The sequence below is a fragment of the Acomys minous genome (genome assembly GCF_964271855.1).
Source record: "Acomys minous genome assembly, chromosome: 10".
NCBI classification, from domain to species: domain Eukaryota; kingdom Metazoa; phylum Chordata; class Mammalia; order Rodentia; family Muridae; genus Acomys; species Acomys minous.
Window position 1 is genome coordinate 16,431,086 of NC_140491.1, and position 13,915 is coordinate 16,445,000.

Here is a 13,915-nt window from a genome sequence, read left to right on the forward strand (position 1 = left end):
TTTCAACCTCTGGCTGTCACTTGTTTGTTATGCATGAATAAAGATATTACTAAGTGCACCAGGCTTATTTCCTCATCCATACACAGGGACAAAAGCACTGCCTAGCATACAGAGTTTGATGACTATTCATGCCATTAGAACCTACAAACACCCAGCACATGGCATGTACCACTTAATGTGTAACATGTTCTTACTGTTATTAGCATTACATTTGTATGCTAACCTGTCCTAGCACCCTAGTCCACTTCCTCCTTCTGGAAACCCTCTCTTAAACACTTCCATTTTTTTTTTTTTTTTTTTACCATCCATGGTACCAGTCTTTGTTCCAGGAAAGAAGTTGGAAACCCTAGCCAGTGCCCACTGGACTCCAGTCTATGCCTGTAACAGCTGGCAAGCTACCAGCCAGGAGGTATGACTTTAAAAACAAATGAACAAAAATGGGCTGAGGTTTAAGATCAGTTTGAGGAGTGCTTGGCTAGCGCGCATTAAACATAGAACTGAGTTCTGGCATTTGTACAAACCAGGCACGGGGACTCCTGTGTATAATCCCATCATTCAGCAGGTAGGGGCAAAACATCAAGGTCAAGGTCATCTTGCCTACATAGGCAACTCAAGGCCAGCCTGGCTAAATGAGATCCTGCTTTAAAAATAAATCCCCCTTGAAAGATGATACATAGGACTTTAGGGAAGCCAGGTAACCAAGTTTCTTTTTTTCTTCCCCCTAGCCTTCAGCAGTGGCAAATAGAGTTAATGTGAGCATGCGCATGACTCGGTCTTTTCAGCTAGTTGTCAGAAGTGGCATCCCAGAGCTGTCAAACCTGTGGATCCCACAGCTGAGCTGGCTGGACTCTCCCTTGCTGTTCTTTTCCCTCTATCTACTCTTATTATCTTTAAACCCATTCAGCGTTTATGTGGCTAGGAGTTCACTCTTCACAGAAGACAGAGGTAGTAAGTGGCAGAGCTGGGATACGAACCCATGTCTAGGTACACCTTGCCCTATGTCTTTTTTCACTATTTCATTCTGCTTCCTAGTCAGTGGAGTAAAAAGGGAGCCATTAAGAAATTAAGTACCTCTTGATTCAGGAGTCACTGGGAGTGGCAGTGCGTGATTGCTCCAAGCCTCCAGTGAATAATAGCCTTGCTGGTAGAGGGCGGGAGTCTGTAGGGGTAGACAGAAGCCATGCAAATGGAGCCCAGACTATGTGGGAAATTTTCACTCATGACAGGGTCAGGCTCTGTCCTTCAGAAGCACACTAGCAGTTACAAGGTGCACCCCTATCCAGTTTGTCTCTCAACTCCCCAACTCAACCAAGGGGGCAATTGGCCCACCACAGATACCATAGAACGGTCCACTACATTCTGGAAAAATCTAGCCAAAAGGAAAGAGAAGAGAGGCAGAGGCTTACTAAATTTCTTTCGGGCTCCATGCCTGCTCTCTCCACCCTGCTGCCTAACTTGTTTTAATTCCTCCTGAGGGAGCCCAAGGGTATTTGCTGATTTGCTTGGCCACAGTCACGGGTACTTTTTAGAAAAACAAAGTCAAGAAGAGTTCCATCTACCGCTTTCTACAGCTCCTGTGACTTGGACCATCGGCCAATAGTTGTTTTATTAAGTGCTGATTCCCCCATGTGGAGCTGAGTTAATGGAGGTGGGGAAAAGCCAGGCTCAAACAAGGAGCCATTCAGACATGGTACTCAAAATATAAAGGTAACAGAGAGTGTCTGTAGTGCGTCTCGCTGGGCCACGTCCACTGTCAGTCAATGTCGAACAGTCTATGTCCAAGCAGTCAAGCTCTTCAGAGACCCAGTGAAGGGAGAAAGACCTGTGCTCATGGCGTCCCCTCCCAGCCATCCCCTGGGATGGACAACTCCTTGCATTTTGTCCAATTTCACTGTTACGACTGAGTCTTACCTAGAATTGTATTCATTGGTAACAGGTTCTGGGCACTGCCTATCTTCTCTTGCTTTCCAAAAAGAAGGATTACCAGAACTTGAAAACAAGATGCTAATCAGAAAATAGAGGCTGGAACGAGGAGCTCTCTGAAATACGGAACAAAAATATGAACTGGAAGGGACGCTGAAAGCTGTGTAAATCACCAAGTTCAAAACAAAGCAACAGCTAGTGACAAATGCTTGTGGCAATAAAATGGAAAGATAGAGTTCCTGGAATTCCACGCTGAAGAGGTGCTGAGAGTCTCCGAGCATGAGTGTGAGTGTGCACAGATGCGCGAGTGTGTGTATATATTACAGAAAACAACCCCACCAGGAAGAGATGGCTTGCAGAGAAATAACCGAGGAACATGGCAAACGAGGATCAATGGACGAAGTAGCCAAGCCCAGTTGAAATTGCAACCAGATTGCCTGGGCAGAGGACATCGGCTCCAGCAAATGAACCCTGTGACAGGTTTGCTTCTATAAGCATGTGTTTGAGATACTGTCAAGAACTGTCAAGACCCTCTTCCAGATGAAAAATGAGAGAGAGAGAGAGAGAGAAAGAGAGAGAGAGAGAGAGAGAGAGAGAGAGAGAGAGAGAGAGAGAGAGAGAGGGAGAGAGAATGAATAAGTTGTGCTCCCAGTAATTTGCAGGGACACAAGGATAGGATAAAGTTTGAACCGTCATCTTAGGGAGATCAGGGGGGCAGCTCGTCCTACTCAGACTGACTCAGAAGCAGGCAGGACCAGGGATGCTTGGGAGTCTTCTCCATTTGAGAGTGGGAAATCTAGGGCAGCAAGAGAAAGGAAGGGGCCAGCAGGGAGACACCAGCAAGTGTGTGCCCTGCACGTGCGTGCTGCGACCAAAGCTTGCCACGGATAAAGATTCATCGAGAGCTGCAGAGGCTGAGTGGTGTGGCACGTGCTCGCATCCTGGGGCTCACCATGCAGATGTGCTGAAGCAGCTGCAGCAGCAAAGGAAATTCGCCTCTTAGCTCCTGAGGGACTTGCACCTAGAGTCTTTTCAATACCACCAATGTTCCCTCCTTCCTTCCTCCTTCCCTCCCTCCCTCCCATCCTTCCTTCCTTCCTCTCTCTCTTCTTTCCTTTCCTTTCCTTTCCAGACAGACTCTCCTACAACAGCCCAGGTTGGCCTGGAACTCTCTCTGTTGCTCACACTGCTCTCAAGCTCACAGAAGTGCCCTTGCCACAGCTTCCCAAGTGCTAGGATTACAGGCACGTGCCACCATGTCTGGCTTGTTATTTGTGTCTTCAAAATCATCCACCATCAGCTCTCCTGTGAAGCAGCCATTAATATAATTCACCTAGAGTCCATAGATGTTTGGCTGCTAGCCAAGTCACAATAGCTAGAACCAGACCTAAGGGGCAGTTCTGTTAACCGTGTGTCTCTTTAACACTGCCCCCTCCCCCCCACCCAGTAGAAAGGCTGAGGGCTTGAACTCTTCATGACTGAGGAACACCCCCCAGGTCTTAGCGATGACAAAGGACGTGGGAAAGTAACCAAGTCGAATTACACAGCTGCTAGTCATGCTGACCCAACCACCAATGACTGAAGCAAAAGGCCTTTTCTTCTCCTGTTGCTCTGTAAAGGCACACCTTGTTTCACCTTAGTGAGAAGCCCAGGCGGCAGCCTGGGAGTCAAGGAAAGCGAGTATCCAGGGCTCTCTTGTGGCCACCAAGGATGGGTGCACACACCTCTCTTTCTCCCTGTGTCTCTGCAGCTCTGAACAAGAAGTGATATTTGAAACGATACTCAGTGGATGTGTGCTGAATCCCGGCGTGCCTTCCCCACTCTACTCGGGATCTATCATCAAAGAAATCTACATTTTATCCAGCCAAGTCCAATTTTTTTTTTTTTATTAAACCACTTCTATTGCATGCATCCCTAATTCTGAGAAAACTGGGTACCTATGCATGGTAGCCATGACAACCCTCACTTAAGCAGAATATGAAATTAACCAGACTACTCTGGGCCCGGCATTCTATATAAAGGAGCTAACCAGAGACAGACACAGGGTAGCAATTTGTTTTTTCTTTTTCATGCCAATTTTGGAAACTACATGCCTATAGGCTTCTAGAAAGGAGTCAGTTAGAGCTGGCCCATGTATCAGGTAGATGGCCACCACAGAGCCATTAGGATTCTCAGTTTCCTGACTTCAGAGCCACAGAGGTCAAGTCCTCTGAGCAACCACTTTTTCTAATCTTTGTTGACTTGCTCTAGACTTTTTTTGTTGTTGTTCTTTTGGCCCTCAGGGGACTGGCATGGCTGTTGAAAATAATTATTTCCGATTTACTAGTGTTTGTCCTTGGTTATTTTAAATTAATAAAGTTTATTTATTTATTTATTTGTTTATTTTACAGGTGGTTTAGGCTCATGGAGGAGTCAAGCAGCAACCCGTTTCTGCATTGCCTCAAGCTCCTCTTCCTATTTCACTCCTACTACTAATGCTGTATACTGATGTCTAGTTGTTTCAACTGACAAAATATTATTGATCCATTGTTATGAACTAAAATCCTTTGCTTATATTAAGATTCACTCTTTGTGTGGTACATTTCATGGGTTTTGGCCAATGCGGGTGTATGCCAACTGTCACGTATGCATCGTTGTGTCATGACTGGCTTTAACCATCAGACAGCCATCACCTACAATCACCTGGGGACGACGAAGGCTCAGTGAGGAACGGCCTACACTGTCATGAGTCATCTTCCTAAACTGACTAGGAAGGTCCAGTCCACTGGGGGCGGCAACATTCCCTAGGCCTCGGGCCTAAGAGTAGAGACACCGATCTGAGCAGGAGCAAGTACATGAGAACATGGCCATGCACTGTCTCTGCTCTCGAGATGCTTTTGGATGTAACACCACCGGCTGCTTAAAGTTCCTGCCTTCACTTTCCCCGTAGTGATGAACTGTAGCCTGGAATTATAAGCTGAAGTAAACTCCTTTTCCCAATAAGTTGTTTTCATCAGGGTATCATAAAGAACACTTTCACTGTCCTGAAAATCCTCTGTGCTCTTCTCTTCCCTCTTCCCCTCTCCTAGAAAATAGATATATGTCAACTGTTCCCATAGTATTGCCTCTTCTAGACAGACCACGTAACTATGTCACATTACTTTCTCTCACTTGACTAAATGCAGTGTCGTTTTCTTTGTGTCTTTTAAACAATCATGTGAACATATATTTTCTGTCAATATAAAGACTCCAGGCTGGGGGTGTATTTTGGTGCAGAGTATTTTTCTACCATGCACATGGCCTTGGTTAAATCCCTAGCATGACAGTGTGTGTGTGTGTGTGTGTGTGTGTGTGTTGGGGGAGGGGGCGGCTTATTGCTTCGAGCTGGTGACAGGAGAGCATAGTGGAGGAAGAAGGCTTGAGGTAGCCCGGAAGCTGAAGAGACAGGGTTTCTCTGTGTAGTCCTGGCTGTCCTGGAAGCACTCTTTAGACCAGGCTGGCCTCGAACTCATAGAGATCTACCTGCCTCTGCCTCCTGAGTGCTGGGATTAAAGGTGTGCGCCACCACGCCTGGCCTCTTTCTCTTTTTTTAAGATTTATTTATTTCTGTATATGAACACTCTGTTTTCATGCCCATCAGAAGAGGGAATCAGATTACATTACAGGTGGTTATGAGCCACCATGTGGTTGCTGAGAATTGAACTCAGGACCTCTGGGAGAACAGCCAGTGGTCTTAACCCCTCAGCCACCTCTCCAGCCCTCTTGTGGATATGGATATACTTTCTTCTTCTTCCTCTTCTTCTTCTTCTTCTTCTTCTTCTTCTTCTTCTTCCTCTTCTTCCTCTTCTTCCTCTTCCTCCTCTTCCTCCTCCTCCCCCCTCTTCTTCCTCTTCTAATTAATATATTTATCTTATTTGCATTGGTGTTTTGCCTACATGTATGTCTGTGAGAGAGTGTCGGATCCTCTGGAACTGGAGTTACAGACAGCTGCGAGCTGCCATTGTGGGTGCTGGGAATTGAACTCAGGACCTCTGGAAGAGCAGCCAGTGCTCTTAACCCCTGAGCCATCTCTCTGGTCCCTGGTTATGCTTTCTTACTTGGCCACATTAAGGAACCACCACAGAGATGGCAGTGTTACTGGGTCAATCACTCACTGGGTTCCCTCATCATTTCAGTAAGCAAGCATGTACTGGAAACCTGCCATGTTCCAGGCATCCTGTTTAGTGCTGGCCTCTCATCCCCCAAAACACTGTCTCCTGGGCTTACTTTTTAAATCTCAAAGTCCATAGCATATCTGTAGGCCAAGGACCATGCTGTCCCTCTCAGTTCTGAGGAGAATTCAGCTCTCCTGGCCTCTTCAGTTTTCTAGAAGATCCAGGAAACTAGACTCTACACACACACACACATACACACACACACACATACACACACACACACACACGAATCAAGCAGACATACTCTGTTCCCAGCGGATGACACAATTTCTAGATACTACAGGAACAAAGGCCAAAATATGCGTTGGGCCTCTGAAGAATTTCTTCATAGTGACCTAACCTCTGGCCAGCGATGCTCAGTTCCTGGCTCTGTCCCTTAGTACTGGGTGGACCATGTGGAATAAACACCTTAACCCCTTCATCCCTGGCTTCCTCTTCTCTAAAGATGGCTGTCCTAACCTAACTGTGCTCCTGTCTGAGCATGGTAAGGGAGTAATGGAGAACTGGGCCTGTGGCTCAGCAAAGGGCAATTCAACCTGAATCTTTCTGTTCTCAGTTCTGTGTGTGGGTGGGTGGGGGACCCAGAGAGGAGGCACTCTGACCACAGTCTGTCATTTGTATTGTCACTAAGTCCCCTAACCCCACTGCCTGTAAGTTCAGATAAGGCCCGGGCTGCTGTCTCTTTCCACCAATGTCTCTCAGTGCCTGCAACAAAGGCCAGTGGAAGAGCTCAGTCAAAATTTAGTCAAATTTAAAAAAATTGAAATTGCAGTAGAAGGCACACCAGTGTTTTCTTCTTGTTGTCTACAGAATATGTATGACAGAAAGATCCTGTTTCAAAAGTGGTTGGGAGTTTTAAAAACATGTAAACAATCAGAGCGTCATTTGCTGTACAAGGAGTCATGCGTGCTCACTGTGTACCTTTGGGGAGTTAGATGCTCACAATGGCCCTTTATGTTATCCATGAAGCTCAGAAATTTTAAATAATAATGGTATAGAGTCAGATGAGAAACAGGGATGTGGGCCTTGTCTGGTTAATCAGTGCTCAGAGGCAGAAACACTTCAAACCTCAGGGCATCATGGATACCAAGATAATCTTCCTGTGGAAGATTTTTTTGGCCTCTTCTATGTTTCCTAAGTATTCTGGGGCTAAGGAAACACAAGTATCATCTTTCCTGAATAATCATGTATTTTAGGCTGGATGCCTTTGACAGACCTATGTGTTAAAGGCTTAGCTGTTGGGGTGATAGGGGATGAAATGTAACCTTGGGAGACAGAGCCCAGCAGTAGGAAACTAAGGTAAATGGAGGCAGGCCCCAGATGTGATGATAGGACCACAGCTGCTTCCTCCTTTTGCTTCATGGCTGCAGTGAGGTGACCTCTTTCCTTGGTCACATACACTTACCATGACACACTGTGCTGCCACACGCCCAATGACAACAGGACGGAGTGGACACGGAGTAATTCCTCTGATACCAACAGCCAGCAAGCCTTCCCTCCTCTCAAGCTGTTTATCTTAGCATTTTGTCAGAGTGATGGAACGGCGGCCAGCAGGTCAATGCCATATCTAGGACTGTCTGAACAGGAGCCTCTCCTTCTATGACATCACAATGAACCTAGAACTCCCTCCTTCTCTCTTTGACCCCAACTTGAGTTTCCATTTGTGAGTTTCCGCTTGCAGGGCACAGCTGGCATGCCCTGCCCTCCACCTAGGGGTGGGGCTTCCCCTCCCCCACAGGCCCTTCACTATAGACACCAGACATTTGGGTTCCACTGCACCTTTGTCCTTTGTCCCACCTCCCTGCCCTCTCTCCTTATTTTCCCCCCTCCCCCCCCCCCAGCTCACACTCTCCGGGTCCCCTCCCATGCCTTTTCCAATAAACCTGCATTTATGTATTATAGCTTCGTCATCATTAGCTCATTTCCATATTTAATCAATTGCCATCTTTTTTTTCCATTATTATTATTTTTTTGCTCTAAACTTACTTTATCTAATACTATTATATTTCGTCTCAGAAAATGCTCAAAGCCCTTCTTAGGATCAGGTAGGTTATTAGGGCCTTCTTTCAAGCTGAGGGGTAGGCATGGAGAGCCCTGAGGGGTGGAGGGAGGGCCATCCACCCTCCAGCTGGTTCTGAGTTCTCCCAGAACCCACTGACAACACATGGGCTGGTAAGCACAACAGGGGCCATCAGTTCTCCTGTGTGCTGAGGATTGTGGCTCCTCAGGGTGTCATCTCTTGGCACCTCTGTGCCCTCTCAGTCGCACCTCCGTGGAGATGCTCCTCCAGGCACTTGGCCTGGCCAGAGCCGATTTTTTTCTCCACCACAAGGGGTTAGAAACGTGCTTATTAAATGGCTACCATCTAAAAGACCAACCTGGGGGCCATGGCAGGGAAGGCACAGGGCTGCACAGCGACAAGAGTTTCAGCCCATAGGGAACTGCGCGTCTGACAACCGGGATAAGAGCAGAGAGCAACAGAGGCCTACTTGGCCCTAGTGATGCTCCCTTGCTTGGACTTAATAAATGTGTCCTTGAAGGACTTAATCCTTGGTGTTCTCGGGGCGAAGCTTTTCCTGAGGTAGGGGTTGGGAGCAGGGAATGTGAGCAGGTTCAGGCCTTTAGGTCCTTAGTGCTCCAGGGGCCTTCTCAGGGAGTTTCCAAAAGCTCAGTCACCGGGCTGGGAATCAACTTTCACTTCCGTCGCTAGAATCATCTGCTTGATTCTCTCTTGGTTACGTCATCCAGAATTTGTCTGTGGTTATTTCCCCACAAGCAGTAGAGAGCTCTGTCTGCACGTAGCTGGGTGGGGAACTGGCATGGAAGTCTCCTACACTGAATTGTTACTTAAACAGAACCGAGGCCTAGATGCAGAGCTGGGGGACCCCTGAAGGTCAGGAGGTGAGATTTGCTCATGGCTCCCCCCGTTCCCCATATAAAGCTCATGGTGGGTGGATCAACATCCTTTCCGTCAGCAGGAGGCTGCAGCATGTCAACAGAGCAGAAAGAGCCTGCCCTGTTTTGTTTTGCTTGCCTTTCCCAGCGCCTTTGAGCACAGATCTCCTAGGCAGGAGAATTTATGGAGCATTTCAGCATGTCCAGCATTGCTGACACTATGCAGATGCTCCACACATCCTAAGAACCGGGCTTTGTCCTCTGAGAGAACTGTGAGGGCAGACTAGTTCAACCCAAGATACTTCAAGGTCCGTCCCAACCCAAGTCTAATACTGAAGGCAGTTTGGCCATGGAGCAGGCTGACTCTTAGAGGAGAGGTGGAAATTCAGAAGATATATGTCACAGTGGAAGGAATTGGGTGAAAATACCAAATACTTGGGTTGCAGGGTTTGTGTGTGTGTGTGTTGTTTAGTTTTGTTTGTTCCAACCAGGCAAATTTTCCATTCACTTTAAGTTTTACATTGAATACAAATAGCATCACCAAGATGAAGGATGCTCTACCATGGGTTAGGAGCCCACACCCTAGATCTTTGTGGACCACAGATGCTCTGCCCTGAACCCTGAGGTGAGAGCTACATCCTTCCAAGTTGTTGGATACTCAGATTCCTAAGGACCCTAATTGAGGTTCTGGGGTCTGCTGGTGTCCGTCTAGTACTGGACTGCTGGCTAAAATAGCTCAGGCCATAAAAATAACAGAATGAAAATACTTGAAATAACCACATAGCCACATATTCCATGCAGAGGCTAGTAAAACTTCCAAATTACACCAGGGCTGCTGCTCTTCAAGGCCACAAGAACACACAGCTCAATGGAAAAGGAAGGGATATTTTCAGAGTGAGTTTAACACCAATCAGTGTAAGTTTCCTCTATCCTTCTCAACAAAACCTCCTTGGAGCCTTTTTGGAATAATTTATAGAGGTTGACTTCTTTTAAAAATGGTTTTTTCAGGCCACAATAAAGCGTAGACTTTCCATATTGCCTTCCTCAATATGACTAATTGAATATGTGGCGGGGAGAGAGGCGCTCCAATAAAGCCTAGTGGTTCTGACCCACCCATTTTACTCTAAAATAACTCTGCTACTCATCCGGTCTAGACCAGTACCATGGACCCCAACCCCTCCCCCACCCCAGACTTCTAAAGAATACCTTACCAGGCCTGTCTAACCCTACTTCTCCTCTCTCGTCTCTGTTCTCCATAAAACACTCATTTTCCCCCTCCTCAAACATATTCAGTTATGACCTCCTTCAGCTTAACACTCTCTAGCTTCCCACTGCTTCCAAGTTCAAAACTTTGCAGAGCCTGAGGGCCCATGGTAGTCTGGTCAGCCTGGCCGTGGCTTTCTTATGTGTCATTTTAAACTTGGTACCTACCCTGGGAGGCTCTGTGCTCTCTCTTCAGCCTTTTCTAACTTGCTGCCCTTTTCCTTCAATGCCTTTCACTTCTTCTATCACACATACTCTTCGGGTCCCAGTCAGAAAACAGCCCAAGGTGAAAGGGATTGCATCCCTTTTGCACACTTGGAGTAGTTGAACTGTGGCTCCCCAAAAGTATGTATGTGTGGGACTTGTGGGTATGGCATGGTTTGGGGGAAAAATCATCTGGGTAGATGCAACTGTCCTGCTTAGTTTTGCCTGTCAACTTGACATAGAGTCATCTGAGAAGGGAGTCTCACTTAGCTGATTACCCACGTCAAACTAGCCCTTAGGGGTATGTGTGTGTGTGTGTGTGTGTGTGTGTGTGTGTGTGTGTGTGTGTGTGTGTGCATGTGGAGGGGGTGTTGGAATTGATGTAGAAGGGACCAACCCACTGTAGGCAGCACCATTCCTTGAACAGGTGGTCTTTAGCTGCATCTGAAAGCAAGCTAAACCGAATCTGTCAACAATCCTGTAAGCAGCTTTCCTCCATGGTTTCAGCTTCAGCTTCCTGCCTTGACTTCCCTCAGTGACTGGCTGTAAACTGTGAGCTGAAATGAACCCATTTCTCCCTCAGACTGCCTTTGGTCAGGGTGTTTACCATGGCAACAGTGAAACTAGAACAGTAACTGACTTAAAGCTCATGAGAGGAGCTGGGTAGTGGTGGTGCACGCCTTTAATCCCAGCACTTGGGAGGCAGAGGCAGCTGGATCACTGTGAGTTCGAGGCCAGCCTGGACTACAAAGCAAGTCTGAGACAGCCAGGACTACACAGAGAAACCCTGTCTCGAAAAAGATCATGAGATGACATCAGTTGAAAGCGAGATCAGCCAGGTAGGTTCTAAATACAACATTTAGGTGCCTTCTCAGAGTCCAAAAGATTGGACTCACAGATGACAGAGGTCATAAGCACACAGCAGGTGAGAATGGAGCCCGAGGGAAAGAAACATACTCCCACTAAAAGCTCAGAGAGGGAACGGAGCCTTGAGAAAGGGGCCACAGAGCCCTGTTGACACCTAATTTTAGACCTCGGGCCTCCTGAATTGTGAGAGAACCATTTCTCTTTTCCTCCTGCTGTTAAAATGTTCAACTGGCGCAGCTTGTGACACCAGCTCAGCCCACAAGCTGCCCAAACTATTTCGTGCTAGAGTTAAAGACACTAGTAGGTGAGATGGAAGGGAAGCTGGGAGTGGTGAGGCACACAGAGGGACACCAGGAATGCATGGTGCTCATTCTCCTCTTACACGAAGCACCAAGAGGATTTAAGTTGTGTTAGTGAGCTTTGTGTTTCTAAATGCTTGCGACCTGGGAATTAATAAGACTCACGACTCTGAAGGTAGGGAGGCCCCAGGAGCTTGACTCAGCGCCCACTGAGGGCTTCTACAGTGCACCTCAACACGGCGGAGGGCATCCTGGATGGAGACAGAACTCGGTGTTTAACTCCAGCCTCTCTCCCTCTTCTAATGGAGCTATTATTGTCCCCACAAGGGTTGGGTCCTCATGACCTCATCTAACCCTGTCTGTCCCCCTCTGCCCCCACTCCAAAGACTCCATCTTCAAATGCCATGAACACAGGACTTCAGGGATGACTTCCAAACATGGCTTTTGGGGAAACACATCCGAAGCAAAGCAATTCCCTGCTTTCACAGCACGTAACTCTTAGAATCTCAGGGAGGGGGCGTTGAAATGTCTTGCAAAGGCCCCCAAAGCAAAACGAGATCCAGCTTCACCTTAAACAGGGAGAGTATGTTTGGGAACACACGTCAGTGTGGTTCTATAACAGCCCCTTTGAACTTCCCACAAATGGAATAGTCCCTTGACACACACACCCCCCCCAATAAAAATCTCTGCTTTTCTAGTCTTTGCACCTTGGCCAAGTATATGGCCATTGGAGGGAGGGGAACCCCAAGACTCCCAAGTGACAATCTTATTTTCTCCTTTGCCACCAGTCCCAACCGATTTTTTTGTTTGTTTGTTTGTTTTGTTTTTGTTTTTTGAGACAGGGTTTCTCGGTGTAGCCTTGGCTGTCCTGGACTGGAACTCACAGTGATCCACCTGCCTCTGTCTCCCAAGTGCACCACCATGCCTGGCTGATTTTGTTAACTGTGTTTTCAGAATGCACCTCCTGGTTACCCACCTTCCCCACCTCCAACCTCTACAAACCTCTAACAAGCTCAGGTTGTTATCATCTGTCTTGGTGTGCCTTCCCTCTGGATTCCCAGCTTACCCTCTCATGGTTTAGCCTCTTCCCCAGAGACGCTGTTCCAGAAATAAACCTAATTTCACCAATGCTCTGTTTAAAACCCTTTCACGATCTTTCGTTACACTTAAATCCGTGACCATGACTCCCCAAGCCAGGGTGGTGGCTCTAGCCCCTGCCAATGTTTCTGTCCCCACATGTAATGGCCTCTCCTGTAACCCTTGTACCACAGCCCCTCATCTGTGAGTCTGTTGTTCTTTTAATGTTCTGACCTCTTCTGTGAGGACATTTTCAAGAGCTATGTCCTCTTCAGGAGTGACTGTGGCTTGTTCCCTTCATCTAGCTGGTTCCTTTTGAAACTTTTCAGAAAGGGACGGCACCAACTACTTTGTAAACTACAAGTAAAGTCCAGACTTGGGGATGTACTTGCTTAGCATGCTCAAATTTGGACTCAGTCACCAGTACTGCATAAGCTAGGGGTGTTGGCACAGACCTGCTGTGGTGGTTTAAATGTGAATGTCCCCTACAGGCTCAGGAATTCGAAGGCTTCATCCTCGCACCTGGAGGAGGCACAGCTTAGAATAAGCACTGGGGAAGCCAGGACTATAAATCATCTTCTCTTCAATGGAAGGAAATGAATGAGGCTAAGTCACCTGGAATGCCAGAGTGAAAAGTGGTCAGCCAACCTGATGGTCTTCATTTGCTATTCTATGAGCCTGCCTTCCTGAATCCCCCAATATCCTGAGCATTGTTTAGGCCCTAATCCTGAGCTTTGTCTCTCAACTGAATAGAACCCATCCCTATGAAAGAGGTCCCGTGTACTTTGCATCCTTCATCCCTCTTTATGCTTATCACACATATCCTTCTCTAGGCTGAGCTCTGTTTATCAGCCAGTAGAATTCATTCTTAAGCTGGGCAGTGGTGGCTCACGCCTTTAATCCCAGCACTTGGGAGGCTGAGGCAGGTGGATCTCCATGAGTATGAGGCCAGCCGGGCCTACATAGAGAAACCCTGTCTCAAAAAACAAACAAACAAACAAAGAGTTCATTCTTGTAAAGGTCACAGTCACAAGTTCTACAATGGTTAAATGTGTAAGAAAAATAAACCACAGGATCAGTCTTGACCCAATGCTCACAAAAATGGCAGTCTCAAGTTTTCATTCTTATCTCTCTGTGGTCCATTTTCCTGCTAATGAAAATACCTTCAGGGACCCTTAAACACTCAGCTAGTGC

General features: G+C 47.1%; 1 protein-coding gene and 1 long non-coding RNA gene across 4 annotated transcripts in view; one reads left to right on the forward strand and one right to left on the reverse strand.

The window, feature by feature from the left end:
- LOC311607717 overlaps window positions 1-5,034 on the forward strand; it is a 29,095-nt gene extending 24,061 nt beyond the window's left edge. The window contains exons 4-5 of one of the 3 annotated variants that reach the window (XR_014782713.1): window positions 318-409; window positions 3,674-5,034. This is a non-coding gene — a long non-coding RNA (uncharacterized lncRNA). Of the gene's footprint in view, window positions 1-317; window positions 410-1,936; window positions 3,389-3,673 lie in introns of those variants that run through there. The other 2 variants (XR_014782714.1, XR_014782715.1) reach the window with 2 other exon arrangements.
- Window positions 1-13,915, reverse strand: part of RBPJ (recombination signal binding protein for immunoglobulin kappa J region) — a 200,608-nt gene that overhangs the window by 140,483 nt on the left and 46,210 nt on the right. The window lies entirely within an intron of this gene.